The following is a 20,161-nucleotide window of genomic DNA, read 5'->3' as shown; positions in this document are numbered from 1 at the left end:
AAAGATGCAATTTTTGTTATCGGAAACGTTCAAAAATTGTTATTTCGCGCAATTCAATTTGTTAGCGTACTAATCTAATCTAATCTAATCTAACACAAACGCAGCCAGTCCGATGAAAGCATGCTGGAAAGTCTTGTGATTAGATTACGCCCCAAGCACTTTTCTTGTCATTATTAATAATTGCAGTACATTCGAGAACACCCGAAAATGTATTACAAAAATTAAAGCGGCCAGCCCTACTACGTTGTGTTTACCGCAGAGAGGATTCTGAGAACGGATCACATTTCAAAGAATCTACAGGGGAGGAAGGATGCGTGGACATACCGTACCAAACGCTCCGATTTATCATTGCATTGGTGTTTTGTAGGGTGTGTCTAGTGTGCGGTCATATAAAAATGTATAATAAAAATATAATATATAATAATAAAATATAATGTAATTGGAAAGTCCTCACCAAATTCCTTGACGATGCTACTCTCCCGATTTGAGCCTTTCCTCTCTCTTTACTCTTTGAAGAGATCTGGCTTTTCCGAGCCAGACAGGAGCCGAACCCATCACCTTCCGCTTACAAGGCAAAACCCGTAACCTCACGGCCACGGTAGCTTGGCGAAACAGTTGCCCTTTGCAAAGTTGAAAAAATCGCTTCTGAAAACATTCGCTGCCTTAACCACTACCTTTGCTTAGGTCACGAACAACTCATTATTACTTTCACAATGATCAATAATGCACATTTTTTTACAATAAAATGTTTATCGTGTTAATATTGTTTCCTTTTTTCGGCAAATAAACACTGCACACATCAAAACAAATGAACAAAACACCTCAAAATCTCGTTATTTCAGAAAACAAAACTACTAAACTTCCTAAAGGAGGAGTGAATTTATTCTAAATCACAACAAACAGAAAAAAAACATCTGCTAGATTTTATCTCAATTAGAAATCGTCCGCAATTCAATTTGTTAGCGTACACAAAAAAACGAATTTAAAGAATAGTTGAATTTTAGAGTGCAACTAATTTTTATGAGAATTCCTAAGCTGTGAAAATCTCATTTAAAAAAAATTCACTCTTAAGTTTACCAGTTTTTTTAAATTTGTTTTTTTTTTGTACGAAAATAAATTGAACTTTGCCGAAGGCTTGGTGATCACAAAACCATTTTTGTATGGACGGACAGCTGTTAAAATTGTTCACTTGAATGGATGAACTAATGATGCAAAATATATTTTTTGGTCATAGATAAAGTACACAAAGTTTTATTTAAATCAAAAAAGTAAAACTATATTTGGTCTGCATTTTACGGGATATGGGGATTTAAAAAAAATAGTTAAAATCCTGGAAAATTCCAGGAGTTTTCAAAGAAAATTTTCAGATTATTTTAAAATTATTTTACTTTTTGTTATGCAGTTATTTTTTAATCAAAGATAAAACAACATGTGCAGTCCATCGCTAATTTTGCACAGTAAAATTTCAAAATTATATTTTAAAAACTTATAATTCGGAAATTTTTTTTATTTTAAATCTTACTGATAAATTATTTTTGTCCATTATTCAGTAAATTAAACTAAGGTTAATAATTTATAGAATCAAAAAACGATAAAAATCAATTAGTTGAAATTTATTGAAATCTTCTTTATAACTTTGATTGAAGTAACATTCTTATATCTTATTTGTAGTGCGTCCATTCCGGGAATTCCCGGGACAAAATTCGCGGGATTTTTTTTATTTGTCCCGGAAATTTCAGAAATTGAATAAAAAATCAAATTTTGCTCTGGAAATTCAGATTTGGTTGTGGAAATAAAAGACAAATTGAATACTTAGTTAACGATAATAATTTGAAAGCACTAAAATTTGTATTCGGCATATACCAGCATTTATTAGGCTTATTCGGAAACATTGTTAAAATTAAACATTTAATATATTTTTAAAAGAATTGGTATAATTTTTACGTATGTTTATGAATTTAAATTTGAAAAAATATCTTTTTTTATTATTTTTCATCAAGCACCACATATGTATCGATTTAATACAGCTATTTAAGCCATTTTTTAGCATAATGTTTTTAAATACATCGGGTAAAACAGGATCAGAACAAAACAAATAGTACAGCGATTTCCAAATTTATTGCTCCAAAATCTCCTGTACCTATTCAGTCTGTAGTCCCGATTTACCCCAGTTTGTGGTAGAAACTTAAAGATAATTTGAAAAATAAGTTTAATATAAAACATGAAATTAAAAAATTATCAAAAAATTAACATTGGCGGGTATAATTTTACTTGTTGTCGCTTCTTGTTATTTTAAACCGTTTCAAAGATTTTTTTTCAGTAATTTCATGGCATGTCCTATATTTAAAAAAATATAAAAGAAAAATATTTATAAAAGACTTAAAAAATACATATTAATTTGTAGAACATAGGATAAAAAATTTAAGTTATTTCAAAGGACAACAAAGAACAAAAAAACATTTTCAATTTTTGTCTATGGAAGTGTAGATTATCACCAATAAATATTATGTAAATATTATTATTATGTAAATTTATACGTAAATATAAATATATTATGAAAATATTATATAAATATAATTATATGATTTAAGGCATGAAAAATACATCAAATATATTGAAAACATAGATTTTATAACTGTTTCAAAAATTTCCAGGGATTCCACAAAAATATTTTTCCCGTTTCCCGGGAAATTCATAACCCGGGAAAATTGGACGCCCAACTTATTTGCTTTAAGAACAATTGAAAGATTTTTTCTTCCAAATTTTGGAAAAACAAACAAAAAATCACGGGAATTGGGAACTGAATGCAAAAGAAACAACTCAACAAAATTTCAACTTTTCATTAAATTAAGGGTAAATCAAGACAAATTTATAAAATATAAAAGCAGAATCGTCTTAAACAAATTGGAAAAAACATCTTTCAGAGCTGTTTTTTTTTCTTCTACCCATTCTGAAATATTACAAATACGGTGGATTCTCTCTGTGTCGATTTTGGAGGAACCATCGAGAGCGGGAAGTATCATAGAACGAAAAATCAAAGCATGCTATTTGAAGGGGCTGTACAAAAAAAAAACAGAAATTAATCCTAATGTTTTTTGTAGGGTGTACAGTATACAGAAAAAATACGTTTAAAAACGAATTAAAACACATTTTCCTGTATTGCCTTTTTCATACCATTAAGGCTCAATCTGAAATATTTCAATTACTGAACTGAAATTTCGATTATCCGAAGTTCGAATTCTGCGACCCCATTTTAGTCAAATTTGAATGGTTGATTGCATTAAAAATTACTAAATGCATTTTTTAAATATTTCCACACCGCAATTTTGGCCGCCATCTTGGATTTAACCATTCTAAACCACTTAAGAGGAGTTCAAAATCAAATGATCAAATATGGACAAAATAAATAGACTTGAAAAAACATTGTTTTTTCACAAATTGACTCGAATATTTAAAAAAAACTGTCAGAAAATCGTGCAGTCCAATCTGATTATCCGAAGTAGTTCCAATATCCGAAGGTTTGTAGGGGACTTTGGATCATCTAATCACAAACAAAAATACCTATTTTTTATTTTGACTGCACCCAACTGGCAGTCGCATGATTGTGATGCATGGCGGCATGAAAGTATATCAGAATCTGCATAAAATCTGTCCTCATGCATTTTTTGCGACATAGGAGTATGACATTTTTGCCCGTTACCAACAATTATCGACATTACCGACGGCTTTTTGGTTGTATTTCACAAAAAAAAAAAAACACTTAGCAGAACGAGGATTGAACCACCAACTTCTTGATTATTGATCCGACACGCTACCACCGCGCCATGGACGCTTGATGAAATGTGAGTGAAAGAGCACCAACATATGCTTCTCTTTGGAGTGTTGCTCGGGGACGGGCCAGTATTATATGTGTTGGTGAGAACTGCAGATCGCTGAAATTTTTACACGCGGGCAAAAATGATCTACGGGCTTGCTGCAAAAAAGGTTATAAAATGTGACATTTTCTGCAGCAAATCCAATGTTGCAGATTTTGAGATATATTTTTCCTTTGGGTGTGGAAATTTGACTGTTTGACTGCCTTAAAAATAAACAAATGCTTTTTTTAAATATTTAATCAGCGTCATTTCGGCCGCCATCTTGGATCTTGTGGTGGACTCAGTAACTGTCGTGTTTTTATTATTAAACTTTTTTTTTTAATTTTCCACCTTCAAACCTTCTAGTCCTGTAAAGCCCTTGACCACACCCCTGTCGCCTGGCGGTCAATTTTTCGCAACGTTCCTCACGTTCCCAGTGGACCCTCGAAAAACAGGAATTGAATCTAACCATAACAGGAAACCGATAATGTAGTGACCGAGAAATGAAGAGCCAGAGTCGGCCATGATGCCGGCCGGAACGAGAGCAAGACTTTCGGTGCCAAAACCAACCACACACCAGAACCAGACCTAGCAGCGGAGTGAGGTGCCACCGACACCAGAGACCGACATCCTGTCCATGCGAAAGGATCAGCACCAGGACACGCACTACATGCGTGCATTTCCGGCGGGTGGGTCAATTGGGGTGCAACGGGGTCCGGATAATAGATCTCCCTCTAAATTATGGTCACCATGAATTGCAGTGAATTATTTCTTAGCTCAACACTTGCAGCGCGCACGTACAAACGAGGTTGGCACACATACGAACGCACGCACTTGGTGGTCACTTGTTGGATGGCGACAAGTGAAGGGGAGACGCGGGGTGGCGCAAAACAGACCTCCCACACTGGGGCAAGCCGGCGATGCTCGGGTGCGTGTAAATGTTATTAATTATTTTTGAAAACCGTAAAGCCCCATAAAACAAAATATTAGTTTAAACACACACACATTCAGAGTTCGAGAGAAAGAGTTGGCAAGCAAGAGGGGAGGGAGGGAAAAATGGGGCTCATAAAACAATGTTTATAAATGTGATGCTCTTGACTGCAGTCAACACAGATTGCCAACTCGCTCCTCTTCCTGGTGTGTGGCAGTCAGTCTCAGTAGGCCTATCAACTAGAGTAGTACAAACTGGAATGTTTTGGAGTCATCATCATCTCGTTTGAAGGAATAATTTATTGGCACACATTTGGGCAGATCGGAACCATGGGGCCTGCTTTGGTGCCTAACCTAACAAATCTGGTCAACTGTGGTGACCATTTTGAGGTTTTTTGGTAAAGTGACGAGGCGTAAGACACGACCTTGTTGAGAGGAATGATTTAGTAATTGTTTTTGAATCACAGATTAAGTGGTCAAACTTATTTTTTTATGAACTAAGTGAAAACAGTAAAGTATCCAGGACGTTAGAAATTGAGTCGTTTGTCATAATTTCCCTAGGAACCAAATTTAGCTAAACCATTTGAAAAAAAAACATATATTTACATATTATGTGTTATTATAGTCTTTTTGTCAGAAAAAAAAAACGAGCCAAACTAGTAAAATTATAAGTTTTTTTTTTTGTAAATACAGTCCAGACTCGATTATCCGAAGGCCTTGGCAAAATTTCACTTCGGATTATGAAATCACAAATATTTTTTTTCGGCGTCTTATTTTTGAAGAAAACTGCCACTTTTCGAAGATGAACAATTTTGTAAACAAAACAAAATAAATTAATTAAAGTGTTTTTTACACTGAAATTTACGAAAAAAACCTTTTATGATTGATTTTCTTTGGAATCATGGAATTTTTTGCACTATATCTGAGGCAATTTATACAAAATTTCACGTTGTTTTTTTTCCTATTAAGGGTGCACAGCAACCAAGGAAGTTGTTGTCTTCTTATTCCAAAGTTGTCAAACTTACGGACCCAATCCTGCAACAATCTGATTGTAAAATTAGGCAAATTTGGCTGTAAATCGCTTTGTAGACAGTACCTTAGGGGATAAATAAAAAATTATTAAAAGATATGAAAATGTAAATATTTCACAAAAATATAGTTAATAAATATTTTTTTTTTTAATATGATTATCAAATTACAAAGTGAGAACCAATGCATTGGATCCAATAGTTCGATTTTCAATGCTGAAATTTTAAAATTTTGTGAAATCTCGCTTACTTTTTCAAAAGGTCGTATGTACATAGGGAACCCATGGCGCATTGGTTGTTTTGAAAAGGTTATCTAGAATTATTTTGTTCAATTAATTTTTTTATAAATCAACCCAACATTTGAAAATGACAAAAAAAAGTATTGTTAGATCATATAATTCTAAATAGTTTTTGTTGAATTAATTTTACAAAACATTGAAAATCGGACCATGAGTTCCCCAGATATCAGAGAACAAATGAGGTGGGCTAATTGGGCAACACTGAGAAAATCTCAATTTTCCCGTTTTTTTTTTTTCTAACTGTGCATATCTTCGCAATTACAGGCCGTATCAGAAAAATTAATAAAAAAAAACAAAAACAAAATTCAGAGAATTCCTCAGCCCTTCGAAAATATTGTTTTCAAGACTCGCAAACATGGCTAATATTTTCAAAAATTGAAAAACTGCTACCTTTTTCAAAAAACTACCTAGAAATAGCTATAAAGCCATTGAATATTTTATATCTTGTTTTTGTCCCCCTCCCTCTTCAAAATGTCCTCAAAAATCAGAGGGCTAAACAATTAATTATTGACTAGAATTGAAATTTTTAAAGAAAAAAAAAAATCAAAATTCGATTGAAAACTATTCAGAAAAAAATGTATGATGCTTATTCAATTGACAAAAAGAGTTTTTAATATTTTAACAAATTTTGAATTTAGGAGCCAGAGATCGGTAAAAAACGTAACAGTTTTGAGAAAAAAATTCATCAATTTAATGATAATTTGCAATTATTTTATGGTATCATAGCTGCAATGATGTATAAAGCATTTTGCGATTCTTTTTGTTTAGAAATTTTGAAAATTACACAGAAATTAATCATGGTAATATTACATCTGGGAAGGAGTACATTTTTTATGTCAGAAAAAATGTGTAATTTTACGTCTGAAAATGTGCAATGTAATGTGAATGTAATGTAATGTGAATGTAATGTAATGTAATGTGAATGTAATGTGAATGTAGGTAAAATTACATCATAAAAAAGGTAATATCCAAACTTCCGAAATTACAGCTTAAAATTTACACAATGTTTTACTGTGTTGGCTAGAAATTTAGATCTCGAACTCTACCAGAGCCGAGGGACAAAAACATTAAATAAAATTTGTACCAGCCGAATATGGAAAATTGAATGTACATAAAAAAAATGTAGTCAAGAATGATTTGATCATTTTCATTGCGTGGTATTTTTTTAACTTATTTTGAAAATTTCTGCAAAGCTGGAATGTTATGCCTCATAAAACGTTTTAAATAGGGAATAGTATTATTTGCTTGGAAATAAATTTAAAATAATGAAAAGAAATCGAAAAAAATTGCTGCTTTTTTCCTTATATCATTTTATCGGTTTCATCCAAACCTACAAGTTGGCTGAAAACACCAAATCGATCATAACATTCCTTCAAAGGATACATATTCTTTGCACAATTCATTTTTGGCAAATTGCCTAATTTGTATGATATAAAAAACCAATGATCCAAAATGGCACAGGAAAGCACCCAAAAAGTTTCAGCCAGATTATAAAACAAAAAAAAAATATTTTAAAAAAAGTATCATTCAATGGGAATTGCTCGTTGGAGAAAAACAACGACTTTTTTCAGCACAAATATTTCCTAATTCAAAACATGAATTCTGAATTAGTAAATTCAGATACAGTTAATCCGAAAAAAAGTAGAGATGATTGAATTTCCTACAAGAATTTAATATTTTTGGAGAGAAAAAATCATTCAAAACAATTGTGTCTGGAACATTGGTCTGGATCACCAATATCAGAATTTTGAAAAAGCGTAGCTCAAAACTGGAAACAATTCAAGCAAATCAGGATTCGGACTTGGATTCATCTGGAGGAAAATCCACTTATATTATTTTTTCATATTTCTTGTATTGAGTAAAAACCCTGTTAAATTCACTCATTTTTTGTCAGGTTAAACCAAAAATTTGTCCCAAACTCCACCATTTTTTTCGGTCTCCAAAAAAACTCACACACACAACACCGCCACATGATCGCAGTGCAAACAGCAAAATCGACTGCCCCCAGCCAGCCAGCCTGGCCCCGGGATTACCACTCTGTGGTCCGCCGGATTAAATGACATTACGAGGCAGATTTACCAGTTTGATTAAATTCGCCAGTGCGGATGTTTTTTTTTTGTTTCACTTTTTTCCTGCACCATACGCACAACGTGCCCGAATGTATGCAACCCGCACACACGTTTTTTTTTGTGTGTTGTTGGCGCCCTGCAGCTGTCGTTATTCGACACTCGATGGCTTTTGGTGTGTGTGCTGATGATTTTTTTGCTGTTGTTTTTGTTTTTACTCGCTGAAAATCCTTTTATTCATGAAGTGTTATCCTTGTTTATTTTCAGTGGGTCTGGTTTATCTAAGCCCACCAAGCTGACCAACGTGTAATTGGCGATTATGTGTGTTTGGTTGGTTTTTGTGAGTGAGTGTGTGTGTGGGTGTGCGGATTGCAGCAATTTTTGCCGCGCGCGCCAATTGCATACCCACAGGCGCACTTGGTGGTGGTGGTGCACTCTGGTGACAATTTCTGGGGTCCACCCGCAATCATGGCGTGCTGTGTGGGTGTGGGTGTGGTGGTGCTGATATGGTTAAATTTATAGACGATTTTATGGTCAGCCAAATGAACCTAATCTGGTCGCCCTGATTGCTTGGTCTGCGTGCGTGGCTGAGGGGGGCTTGGGTTAGAATCCCAGCTTCAATTATGGAGAACCAAATTATTGATCGACTTGTGGGACACTCACACCCACATTTACACTCACACATTTTTGGACACAAAACTTTTCCAAACTAATTCGCCGGAAACCGGCGACGGGGGCCCGGGAAACTATTTTAAACTTTGATGGCCAACTCCACACGCACACACTACTAGAGGGGAGAGGTGAAAAAAGGACATCAAAAAAGTTTAAGGACCTTTCCGGACCTGCTCGCAACTATATCACTCCTCGTTTATCTAATCCTTTTACCACCCTCCCCCGGAAAAACTTCACACATGTGAATGGTGAAAATTAAATAACACAAAAGAGCCGCTCGCTCGGCAATCGTACGTGTATCCTTCATTAAGCTTGGAAATTAAATTGTGTAAAAAGGCTGGGGAGTCCTTACAAAGGAAGAAAAACCCAGACACACCCACCCATCGTGTGAGTGTGTAGAAAGCGGACTTAAAAATGACAAGGGGTTCGGAACGTTGCTTAAGATTGGTAGCCAGGAAGCTCATTAATTTAATCGACCATCATGTGCAAGGATCTAACACGGCGAAGAAGAGCCTGGAATCTACAGCAGCAGCAGAGGGCGCACTTTAAACTGACCCTTTTGTCTGTGGAAATTATATGGTGTTTTTCGTGCCCGGGTTGGAATGGGAAGATTGGAACGAAGATTGCTGGATGCATGATTAAAAAGTCGACGGCCGGTTAAATGGTGGAGATCGAAGAGGGTGGGGATGGTTTCGTTTTGTTTGCAGTGAAGAATGGCTAGGAATTTAAATTTTGATACAATGAAGTTGGAAACGACACAAAACATTTGAAAGTCAAAATACTTAAATCATTTTTCTCGTGAGAATTTCAAAAACTTTGAATCTTCACCCTAAGCTAACTACATTGCTCATAATTGAAAACATAATATTTTTCCAGTGTAGTATAGTAACCTGGATAGTAAACTAGCTTATATCTGTAAGCCCATACATCCAATTGAAATGTGGGCAAAGACAAACTTATGGGAAATTGGACGAGCTTTCCGGTAAAAATATGTTCGAGACTGAAAAATCAAGTCTGTCATATAGAAATTGCCAAACACCACCAAAAAACCTATTTTTTCAACATTTTTATTTTTTAAACCGCTGTAACTTCACAAGGATTGGACTAAGGACAATGGTCAATATGGAGACTTTTATGTAAAATTGTCTGGAGAATCGATTCCTGTACTCGGATTTTGAAAATTTTGACGTTTAGAGCACTTTAAAAAAAACAGTTTCAGTAAATGATTTTTGTATTTTTTTAGAGGAGTTGCTCCATCCTGCATTATTCGTGAGTCTTTTTGTAAAATCTTAGGCTATTTTCACAAAAATTTTGAGCGAAAAAAAATCGTGCGCTCACCTTCAAACTTGACTTTTAAACTTAAAAATCAAAAAAGCTCATAAAAGTGGAGTGCTTTTTTCTTTCAGTGTATTTTTTTCGGAAAGCCCGTCAAATTTCCTATAAGTTTGTGTTTGACCACTTTTTGATACGATGCAACGGCTTCGAGATATAGCAATATTTAAATTACGAAATACAAACTATTTAAAACACTTACGCCCTTCCCAAATGTCATTTTCGAGTGTAACTGGCTCCATATACACAAAAATGGCTTGTATATGCCTAGTATAACATGTCTACAAAGTTTCATTGAAATCGGAGAGGGTCGAGAAAAAAGTATCTAAAAAATTTCAGTTTTGGGCTGGAATTGCTCCTTTTTAAAATATTTTTTAAAGCGCTTGGCATAACTCAAAGAATTCTTTTATCCAAATACCCTTATCAGCCAAACATAGTAAAATGCTTTCAACTCATGCAAAAGTTATTAATTTTGTGATGAATTTAGAAAGCTTAAAGTGAAACCAAAAAAAAGAATCTAGTCTCCCCAACCTCCCCTAAACTGTAACACAGGTCGACAAAGATGAAATCTCAACATGTTTTGCACATACTGGTGAGACTTGTCTCAAGAAAGAAATTAAAAAAAAACACTTAGTTTCCAAAAAAAGTTATTTCAAAGTATATTTTCCTTTTTTAACTGACTAAAGAAAGAAAAACACGTTTGTAACCAAATTTGTACAACAATACATTGAAATTCAAATTTATTTTTGGACCATCTTATTTTAAACTAAACCAATTAAGTTCAGAAATGGTTCAAATAATCCAAAAATTTAGATAATTTTTAATGATTTATGCTTGATTTTAATAAAATAATCGCCAATCTTCAAGATCTGTTTTAAACATAAAAAAGCAGACATTGACCACTTTAATAGATGAAATTAATTATTAATTGAACAAACATTAAAACTTTATTGTTATCCCAAAAATAATCCCTTTAATATGTTCAGTTGAAATTTGGTTTTAAAATGTTGTCACTCGATTCAGAGCATTTTGAAGGGAAAGGGATTATGTTTTTGTATATTTTAACAGTTATGCTACATCTATTTACTTCCCAATGTGAATTAATTTGAAAAAATCGCTTTAGTTATTCAACTCAAAATGGGTGAAAAGCTTCAAACTCTACTTGATAAAATAAAAGCAAAAAAAAAGTTAGTAATTTTATACTTAATAGTTTACAAGTGTATTGTCTCAATTAATTTAATTCATTTTGTAAAGTGGTTAATAACCAAACCGATCATAAAAACAAAAAAAAACAATATGACCAGTATAAATTTTATATGAAATATTTGACTCCCGCATTCATTTGTCAAAAAATCAAAAAGTAATAAAAAAATATTTCTGGAGATCAAAATTTTCCATTGAAAGCAAAAACTTTTATAATCGATAAAAAAACAAAATTCAAAACACTTATTTATCTTTTTTAAGCAACCAGGCAATGGAAAAATGTATTTCTAATGATGATAAATTTGCATAAAACAAGTGATTTTTTTTAAACTCGATGGCAAAGAAACATTGAAGAAAAAAAAATTCAGACATGCAACTTTTAGTCGACTTAATTTTATTCATCTGTTGTTTTCATCCATTATTTTTCAATTTAGCAATCATAGAAAAACAACAAATTATGATTTTTTAAGATATGATCAATTCCATGCCAAATAGGGAATCGGTTGTACCCGACCCTCTCCGATTTCAATGAAACTTTGTAGACATGTTATCCTTCGCTTATATAAGCCATTTTTGTGTATATGGAGCCAGTTCCACTCGATAATGACATTTGAGAAAAGCGTAAGTGTTTTAAATATTTTTGTAATTCGGAATTTAAATATTTCTGTATTTCGAAGCCGTTGCATCGTATCAAAAAGTGGTCAAAGACAAACTTGTAGGAAATTTTACGGGCTTTTCGATAAAAATACACTGAAAGAAAAAAACACCCAACTTTTATGAGATTTTTTGATTTTTAAGTTTAAAAGTCAAATTTGAGGGGGAGCCCACGATTTTTTTTCGTTCAAAATTTTTGTGAAGATAGCCTAAGATGTTACAAAAAGACTCACGAAAAATGCAGGATGGAGCAACTCACCTAAAAAAATACAAAAATCATTTACTGAAACTGTTTTTTTGAAAAGTGCTCTAAACGTCAAAATTTTCAAAAACCGAATACGGGAATCGATTCTCTAGACAATTTTACATAAAAGTCTCCATATTGACCATTGTCCTAAGTCCAATCCTTGTGAAGTTACAGCGGTTTAAAAAATAAAAATGTAGAAAAAATAGGTTTTTTGATGGTTTTTGGCAATTTCTATATGACAGACTTGATTTTTCAGTCTCGTAAATATTTTTACCGGAAAGCTCGTCAAATTTCCCATAAGTTTGTCTTTGACCACATTTCAATTGGATGTATGGGCTTACAGATATAAGCTAATTTACTATCCAGGTTACTATACTACACTGAAAAAATATGATGTTTTCAATTATGAGCAATGTAATTAGCTTATATCTGCAAGCTCATACATCCAATTTAAATGTTGTCAAAGACAAACTTATGGGAAATTTGACGAGCTTTCCGGTAAAAATATTTACGAGACTGAAAAATCAAGTCTGTCATATAGAAAATGCCAAAAACCATCAAAAAACCTATTTTTTCTACATTTTTATTTTTAAAACCGCTTTAACTTCACAAGGATTGGACTTAGGACAATGGTCAATATGGAGACTTTTATGTAAAATTGTCTGGAGAATCGATTCCCGTATTCGGTTTTTGAAAATTTTGACGTTTAGATCACTTTTCAAAAAAACAGTTTCAGTAAATGATTTTTGTATTTTTTTAGGTGAGTTGCTCCATCCTGCATTTTTCGTGAGTCTTTTTGTAACATCTTAGGCGAAACGAAAAAAAATTTTGAACGAAGAAAAATCGTGGGCTCCCCCTCAAATTTGACTTTTAAACTTAAAAATCAAAAAATCTCATAAAAGTTGGGTGTTTTTTTCTTTCAGTGTATTTTTATCGAAAAGCCCGTAAAATTTCCTACAAGTTTGTCTTTGACCACTTTTTGATACGATGCAATGGCTTCGAGATACAGAAATATTTAAATTCCGAATTACAAAAATATTTAAAACACTTACGCCCTTCTCAAATGTCATTATCGTGTGGAACTGGCTCCATATACACAAAAATGGCTTATATAAGCGTAGGATAACATGTCTACAAAGTTTCATTGAAATTGGAGAGGGTCGAGAAAAAAGTACCTGAAAAATTCCTGTTTTGGGCTGGAATTGCTCATATGTTACATTATTTGGCCAGTAATATAACCATGATGTCTTGGGCAATTTTAAAAATAATACTTTTTGCATAAAAGTTTTGAAAATAAGGCATGAAACATGTTTTTGAAGGTTTAATTTTTTTTTTAATTTTAACTTAGCTTTGAATTCAAATTGATTACGTCTTATAAAGTTAAAAAATAAAAAGGCAACAAATGAATGCATACTTTTTTACTGAAATATATTTTATTTAGCCTCCCTTAATTTTCTAATGTCCATTTTGTTTGCTTTTTTTTAAGTTTTCTGGTGGTTATTTTGAGCAACTTTTGTTGTAAGTTTCTCTTGTTTGATTTTTATTGATTGCTTTATTTTATTCAGTATGCATTTATCTTGTTTAGTTCATAGTTGTATTTGGTTTATTCTCACAAACACACAGAAGTTAAGAATTGAATACACAAGTTAATTTAAAAAAAAAATCTGAGGATAATTTAAAACCGTTTTCCAGTTTAAAGATTTCTTAAAAATACAAATATTGTTTGAAAAAAATCTCTTCAATTTATTACTGCTATCCTTCCCCATCCGTTTTCAGAAATTATTTAAAAAAATACGTTAAAACGTTTTATACGTGAGTTTTAAGTATTAGCTACATCTATGTTAAATATCTTTAAATTTTGAAATGTTCTAAAAAACAACAATTGCTGTTCTAACTTAAAGATTGTGATTAATATGATTGGATTTTTATTGCATCCTCAATCTCCTCTAATAATAGTCGAAATTCCTTTTGGCTTTCTAATTTCTTCATATTTTTATCAGTCACTTTTAAAATTGTTTGCATGTTTTTTTTTTGGCATTTTCTGCTATTGAATGATAGCATCATCATTTAAATTGTTAAAAAATGTGTAGATGCATAGTCTGGGACACAACAAAAATAACAAAGCCAAAGTTTTCAAAACATTACCAAAGTTACATAAAACAAGTCAAATTTACAACCCTTAAAACTAACATATATATGTTAAGAGTTCTTCTTCCCAATGCTTTTTAATGATCCAAAGTTGGTTGAAAATTTGATTTTTAGCTAATTTGTAGATCGAATCCCGCCTAGAGGCAGGGTTGGATTGTAGAGGGTTAACAAAGTTTAGATCCGCTCCAAATCGACATAATTACATTTCAGTTCATTTATAGCCAGTACTAAACGTTACAAATTTCGAGTATAAATTCTATGGAGCTATGGTAAGAAGTCAGGCTTCTCCATCGATTCATTCATGGATATTTCAATGGAGGCGCTTGGTACTGACTGGGAAAAAAACTAAAATGCAATTCTCTCGATTCTGGAGGCCAGAATATTACAGCACTTACGTGAAATCAGCTCAAGAGTTTATTTTTAAAATATAGAGTTCTCGGATTAGTTTTCAAAATGACGTAAGAGCCATTGGTAAACAAAGCATTCTATTTTAAAAATAAATGTAATGAAATTGTTTCAATTTGAAGAAAAACTAAAATTAGTGTCGGAGGTCACTGAGGTTCTTACGGCTATTTGTAAATTCACCGAGAGTTGTATTAGCAATAAATAATCGTAATTTTCAGCTTTTTATTTTTTTATTTGATTTGAATTTTGTTGATTTTTTTTCATGATCAGATGGACTCATGAGGATTGTGTATATTTTAAACGTGTATAACATCAATTCATTCTTCTCTCATCTGAAAAAGTCTTGACTAAGCTTCTGCTATAATTTATTCCCTTAATCTTACTCATCATTGAACTGATCCCGAATCAACCATCAGTATCACTTTCATTGACTACCAAAAATCCGTTCACAGTTATCGTCCACCGTCCGCCATATGATACCCTCTAATGAACAGCTCCACTACACAAGTCTTCAGTCCAGCGTACACAGCACTCAATTTAACTCAATCTCCAACCTACACTCCATGAAGACCAGGGGGAGCATTTTTTGTTCTTCGTTCCATGTTCACCAAGTCAGCTCATTGACTGTAGCCTTCCATCGGCAAAACTCCGAAACTTACCCCCCACACACACGCGTAACACGTTACACACCTTTTGCAAAACCAGCGACCACGTCCGTGACTACGATATCCAATCAACCAGGGCACCGTCCGTCGATGCCTCACTGCTGCTGCTCTGGTAGTCGTCGTTCAACGAAACCACCAATTTACAGGTTTTCACCTCTTCAAGCTGGTGGCCGCCTACGGCGGCAACGGCGACGTTGTAAAAATTGCAAATCCCACAACACACCCAGAGTCCCGGCTTATTTACCGATTACCCGCGCGGTGGTCTTCTGAACTCCGTCGACGCCGGAACTCACGGGTTGGAAATTCACTTATCGATTCCCCCAGAACACACACACACTGCTTGTGGACGGCCACAATTGGCCTGCCGCAACTGCGTTGCTTTTCGCGAACGACACACGCCGTTGGGACAAACTCCGGCGTTCAACTCCAACTCCACACGCGCGCGGAAGTCTACGACGACGACGTCCTGACCGAAACCGAACCGACCGACGTGTGGTGTGGTGAGATAGTGCCGTGCCGGAACGCCGTCGTTGGCCACGCGTCGACCTGGCCAAGAGAGATTCAGAGAGAGGGAGAGCGAGATTGGCCCCCTGAACCCCTCATCCGCAGAAAACCGATCCGACCGTGGACCGACGACCAGGTTGGTTGAGGCTCTGTGGCGGAATTAGAACATTTCCTCCGACGACCTTCTTCTTCATCGGGAGAGAGAGCGCGCCAGCTTGCATCTCTTTCGACAAACCTAACCTTAAAAAGTGATGATGCGGGAAGAGTGGGTTCAGGACGGGACGGGGGGACTCCTTCGTGGCCACAATGGCAACGGCGGCACCGCACATATGTGTGTTGTTAGAGGGAAATCTTTTACCCTTCCGGCCGCCTTCGGCGGCTCCCCTTGAAACTCTGTTCATCACAGTGAGAGTAAGAGAGAAAAAGAGGCGAGAGAAAGAGACAACTCTACTCAGTTCGATGGGAGCGAGCGTGCGCGAGAGTGGGAGAGCGTGTTGGAGCTTGGCGGAGGAGAGAAAGGGAGAGAAAATGAAACGGTGGAATTGATGGTGGAGTGTGGTGAGGTTAGGTTTGGGAAAACTCTTTTTTCTCGAAACGTGGAAAGGATTGTGAAAAGCAACCAGAATAGAAGACGATTTGGATGTTGTTGTTGATGATGATGGTGATGATGACGACGCGTGCCGGTTGATGTGGATGAAAATAGTGCTGGAATAGTTTATGTACAAGAGCTACCGTCATCACGCTGGATAAATAAATAAATCATAAATGTAAGAAGAAAAAGTTTCAAGTATATTAGGCTGGTACAAATATTTTTAAACCCCCCCCCCCCCCCCTTCAAAATTGGTCCGAAAAATCAGGGGGCAAAAAAAATATTTTTACAATAAACTTCAAAATTTCAATGAAAATTCAAGTGCAACCAACTAAAATCAAATTAAAATACATTCTCCTGCGTTTAAAATTATTTTTAGCATGTTTGGGTTTATTAAAAAATCTTAAGATTTTTTGAAAATTTTCGATGCAAAATCTTTTTATTCGATATAATTTTTGTTTTTGTCAGATCTAGGGCGTCCAATTTTCCCGGGTTTTGAATTTCCCGGGAAACGGGAAAAATATTTTTTGAATGCCGGGAATTCCCGGGATCCCGGGAAATTTTTGCAGCAGTCATAAAATCTATGTTTTCATTATATTTGTTACGTTTTTCTAGTTTAAATCATAGAATTAGCTCAAAACTGTTAATGGTGATAAGCTACACTTCAATCTGAACATGGACAGCAGTCTTTAGATAGTGTAAAACACAATTTAAAAAATGTGTTCTTTGATGTGCTTTGGAATTTAATTGAACCAGAATTTTGAATATATTTCTTTTATTTTTTTATGTATATAATATAACTACAAAAGCTTATACAATTTCATTGAAAGTGTCTAAAACAACAAGAAATAAAATTATACCAGACAATGTAACACTTTGGATAAGTTTCAAATTTTATGTTTTATATTTAAAAACATATTTTAAAAATTATCTTTAAGTCACTAACAATCAACTACCAACTGGGGATAATCGGGACTACAGTCTGAATAGGTACAGGAGATTTTAGAGCAATAAATTTGGAAATTTGTGTACTAATTGTTTTGATCTGTTCCTGTTGTAATCGAAATCAATCAAAACAATCTGAACATTATTCAAAAACAAATTAGCTTAAACAGCTGTCTTAATTCGTTACTTTTTCCTGATTTGCTCCAGATGCCGGTTTATGATGAAAAGTTAAATAATTTTTAAAATATTATGTTTTTTTCAAATTTAAAGTCATAAATGAACGTGAATATAATAATAAGTCTTTTTTTAAATAAATAAAATTTAGTAGAAAATCTAAGGCGCAAAGCATTTTGCGGATCTGTAAACAAAAATTTTAACAATTTTCCCTGCCAAATTAATGTTGTTATATGCCGAATAAAAATTTTAATGCTTTAAAATGCTTATCGATTACTAATTTCCACAACCAAATCTGAATTTCTAGACCAAAATTTGATATGTTTTCAATTTCGGGAATTCCCGGGACAAAATATGAAAAATCCCGGGATTCGGGAATTCCCGGTTTTGGAAAAATCCCGGGAATTCCCGGGATGGACGCACTAGTCAGATCTTAGATTTTTTGAAAACTAATGATTGCAAAACAACTGAACTAGTGTAAAATGCATTTTAAAACACTTTTTTCATTTAAATGTGAAGACTATGGCTTATTATTAAAATTTTTATATTTTTTTATTTTTTTGCCCCCCCCCCCCCTTGACCTCGGTCAGGGCCGAGGGACAAAAACTTGTTTAAATATTTGCATCGGCCTTATAAATAAAAAATAATAAAATCAAAGTATTGCGGAAAACACTGACATTTGACCCGTTTGATATGATTTCTTATGACGCTGTAAATAAAGATAATTAATGTCTTAAATATGGAAATGGGAACAGATTTTATGTGACATTTGCATATTTCTCGTGTTACTGAACTTTTTCCACAAAATTTAACCTAAAATCACATCAACAAAGAAGAAATATCGCACCACCAAATTTAACACCCTCCATTTTTTTTAAATGATCATTATTTTAGGTGGTACATAAGGATCAATTCTAAAAGAAAAATACAGAAACAATTTGAAAAAAAGAAGAAAAGTGCAATTTTGAACGCTGAATAAAGTACGCATTGTTCTTAGCAAGCGAAATTATTTGTTTGAATAGATTTTTGTTTAATAATTTTTGTAACAACTATTGTAAAAATAAAATTATTTCTTACATGCATCGTAATCTGATTTAATAATTCAAGCTTTTGCAATTTGTGTCAAATTCTATCAATTATTGGTTTGGTTGAAAGATAGAGTGGTTAACGATGGGTGACTTTGAAAATCTAACTTTTCAGGAATATTGTTGGGATTTTTTTTCTTGCAGAAAGTTGTTGGGTTTTCCAACCCCAGCAACTTTGTCGAACCAAATTTAGAGACAGTTATAATTGGGTTTATATGGTAATTTTACATGGTGATGTAAATTACACATCTGGAGTTTTTTTTGAAAAGGTCCAATAAACCAAATTTTTAGTTTTTGCTTTTTGGGTATTTTTGAAACCGCCTTGAGTCAGGGGTATTAAAAATCACCCAAAAAGCAAAAACTAAAAATTTGGTTTATTGGACCTTTTCAAAAAAAACTCCAGACATGTAGCTGAGAAAAAATATCACGTTTTTCCAAGGTCTCTCAGTCGCCAAAAACGAAATAAAAAAAGGTACAGTCTAGACTCGATTATCTGAAACCTCGATTATTTGATGCCTTGATTATCTGAAGTTTCGATTATCCAAAGTCCCTGATTTATGAAATGGCCTAGATTTTTATTCAAAAAAACTTGTGAAAAAATATTGGTAAACTTTCATTTTTAATAAAATCGTATACATTTGAGCATTTTACAAATTTTTGGAACACAGATCGGATATAGAAGTTAAGGAAAACAATGAATTGACATTTGTTTGTTATTGTAAGAAAAAAAAAACACTATAAATAAAAATTTTGCAATTCCGTCGTGAAACTACTTACTTTTCCTGTCATTCTGGAACGACGAAATAGCCTACTTTTCTGTACCAAAAATAACAGAATCGAATAGCAACACTTTTCAAAATAAATGCTGAAAAGTTCTACTTTTCAGCACTCAAATGGGTGCTGAAAAGTTGAACTTTTCAGCGCTTGTTTCGAAAAGTAACACTTTTCAACATTTTTTTGATTTAAATGATTTATTGACAAAATACATGAAAATTTGACATGAAATTTTACTCAGTGTGTGTTTTTTGGAATTGCAAAAAATGTTGTATGGAACTCGTTGCAAAACTTGATTTTTTCAGCACTCTTCGTATTTATCCAACTTGGTGAACCTCGTTGGATAAATGTACGACTCGTGTTGAAAAAATCCTCTTTTTGCAACTTGTTGCATAAACTACTATTAATTGTTCTTTAGATCTAGTAGTTCAGTTTATGAATATTGTTACGTTTTTAATTTAAAGTCACGATTGTCAATATTTGTTTTGTACAAATAGGGACATCATATCAATTTGTTTCAAACCATCGTAGAACAAACTTACCACCTCGAGAAAATGACAAGCAGGAAAAAAATCATTAAAAAAATC

The 20,161-nt window shown here is 33.6% G+C and overlaps 1 protein-coding gene across 2 annotated transcripts in view; it reads right to left on the bottom strand.

The window, feature by feature from the left end:
* The window catches only part of LOC120413307 (probable serine/threonine-protein kinase DDB_G0277071), a 113,050-nt gene that overhangs the window by 52,739 nt on the left and 40,150 nt on the right, over positions 1 to 20,161 (bottom strand). The window contains exon 1 of one of the 2 annotated variants that reach the window (XM_039574069.2): positions 15,529 to 15,792. The exons of the other annotated variant lie outside the window; for it this stretch is intronic. The gene's annotated coding sequence lies outside the window, so the exon portion shown is untranslated. Of the gene's footprint in view, positions 1 to 15,528; positions 15,793 to 20,161 lie in introns of those variants that run through there. 2 annotated transcript variants of the gene reach the window in all.

This window comes from Culex pipiens, chromosome 1 (genome assembly GCF_016801865.2).
Source record: "Culex pipiens pallens isolate TS chromosome 1, TS_CPP_V2, whole genome shotgun sequence".
Lineage (NCBI taxonomy): Eukaryota > Metazoa > Arthropoda > Insecta > Diptera > Culicidae > Culex > Culex pipiens.
This window is presented reverse-complemented; position numbering and strand designations above follow the sequence as displayed.